Raw genomic sequence first — 2,943 nt, forward strand, 5'->3', positions numbered from 1 at the left:
GGTTTATAACATTTTACGCTCTATCTATAACAAAGGTGATATAAATAACTGTGATTAAATAATTTGGTTTTTTAATTTAATTTTTTTTTTCATATATTATAGACATGTATTTGTTTTACCAATGTGTGTGTGTGTGTGTGTATATATATATATATATATATATATATATATATATATATATATATATATATATATATATATATATATATATATATATATATATATATATATATATATAATGTTTCTAAAATATCAAATTAAGCAAGAAAAATATATTTGCAACCATCAAAAGGCAAAGTCATGCAATACCACCCCCCTTTTTAGCTAACGCATTAAAAATAAACGTCCAACGTCTACGGACATCATCAAAGTCTCCGGGAGAGAAAGATGTCATGTCGTTAAACGTCTACATAAACAAGTGAAAAAATTGAATATCACGTGATTTGAATAGAAAATTACTTTAACATTAATGTTATTAAAAATATTTCATGACATTATTTATACCTTATCCCACGAATCAATAATGTTGGCAGAGACGATGCTAAACATGTGTTTCATTACATAGTACTCACACTCGTATCCTTTAGCTTGTTTCTTAGTCTACAAATTTAAACATTTCATGAATATATATATATATATATATATATATATATATATATATATATATATATATATATATATATATATATATATATATATATATATATGTGTGTGTGTGTGTGTGTGTGTATGTATATATAAAAGTGAATATCACAATTAATCCACTTACCTTGGGCTCACAAAATGCGAGCTTTTTCTAGAGTTGTTCAACCTATAATGCCTCTCCATCACTCTGCATATTGAAAATGATTTAAAAATATTACACGCTAAGATAATTAGAAAGTAAAATAAAATATTACTAAAAGTATTTTAAACATAAAGTTACCTTGTAATAATTTGTTTCATCATAGAATCAAGTTCAATGTGTAACGAACACAGTGTAGTTATCATATTTGTCCGAAGAGATATGATGTTCAATTGATAATGATCTCTGAATGAACAATACAAGCATATATAATTAGTATTTTGATAAAACATGAGATATACTTACGTGCACCAAACTTGTAGTAACCCTATGTCCAGCCAACGTTCTCCCATGATCATATCCTTTATATCTTTAGGAATCATAAAGAATTCCTTTAACCCCTATATCTGGATCATGTTCTAGTGGAAGAGTAAACACCACATCTTCATTGTGCATAACGTAACATAAAATGTTGGTGTATGATTCTTCAGAGGGAGCTAATAACCCGTTATGGATCTCTCTACCGGTGGAGGCGGATGAATAACTTCCTTTTGTGCTTTCATCACGTACAACATTTCTAGCAGGAAATTGATCATCAGCATCATCATCTTCATTTGTACATTGTGGGATGGTTCCACTTAATCTCTACATCATAAAAAACACAGGAACACAAAATTGAATTAACACAATATATATCATACATGTCAGATGTCACAATATTCCCACTCTCACATACTACATATAACTCTTTTATTTCTTCTAATACTTTCCTACGAGTTTCCCATTCCGCTTCTAACTTCTCATCAAATTCTTGTTTTTGAGTATCAATCTTCCTTTAAAGCTCTTCCAACCTTTCTTTTTGCACCTGTCTGGTGCATTTTCTAAGCGTACCAAAAAACACTCTCAGGCTGATGTCATCTCCAACCCCATGGATACGCCCACCATGTTCTTGTGTTCTGATTGCTTCTACTGAAATATCATACCATGGTTTTGTAACAAAGGAACCTTCACGGGCTGAGTAAACCAACAATCCTGCACAACATGATAAGACATACATTGTTTATTACCAAAGGGATTTAAATAACACATAACATATTCACAACAAATCCTACTTACAATTTTCTCAGCGACTGCTCTTGAGGAATCTGAAGTGTACTCTCCATTAGGTCTTTGTCGAGCCCTCTTCCACTTCTCATATCGTGATGGTGGAGATGGTTCCCGATCACGGCTCATGGAGTCCCCATCTCCTAGTTGTTATTTTTTCAGCAATCATGATTTTCTCAAGTTTCCTGTATCCCCCACGAGAGAATTTATGGGGGTATTTGTTCTTTGACTTTTTCAACTTTCCTATTTCACTTTTAACATGTTTTAAACATAGGAAAAATATTAAACGGTTGTATCCATAAGAATATCAGAAAATACAACTCGTACTAACCATGAACTCCTTGGAACTATGAGAATTCACAAACGTTTTTCAAACCTTCTTGCCAAGAAAATGATATTTCACCCACGAGCGTTCAATATTAGGCTTAGGCTTCATAATGTAGTCATTAGTGAGTCGTGACTTAAAACTTCTCCAAGTCGTACCAGCATAAGTGATCCACTTTCTTTTCACCTTCGATTCATCACTAAATCCAAACGTCAACTACACATTTTTAACCTCAATACGTATGTATTAGTGATTATATAAGTATGTATTAGTGTTTATAAAAATTAATATCGAATTGGTGAAAATTAAAATTAATATACCTTAGCGTTTATCCATGTGTTTTTTTTCATCTCATCTGCCACATCTTTCCAATCATCTAACAATATGATAACTTTGATACGTCCAAGGAACACAACATAACTCTTAAAAAGCTATAAATGAGGACCATCAAGAATAGTATAAACAACAGTATGCTCGACTGATAAATTGATACCCGAGTTGCAGACTTTTGATAAATAATAGTATGGCGATAAGGCATCCATTATGAGGTAGCTAATTTTAATCAACCTGGAATTTGATCCCACGCTGCAAATTATTTCGAGAGATACGTGACTCCTTATTTGCACCTATTTGCCTGCTAAGACAACTAACGATCCCTGGAATGCATGGATGTTGATGGGGTCGAACTAGGGTTTCTAGAAAGAATCTCATAATAGGATGTCAGCCGAAG

Source organism: Lathyrus oleraceus, chromosome 2 (genome assembly GCF_024323335.1).
Source record: "Lathyrus oleraceus cultivar Zhongwan6 chromosome 2, CAAS_Psat_ZW6_1.0, whole genome shotgun sequence".
Classification (NCBI taxonomy): domain Eukaryota; kingdom Viridiplantae; phylum Streptophyta; class Magnoliopsida; order Fabales; family Fabaceae; genus Lathyrus; species Lathyrus oleraceus.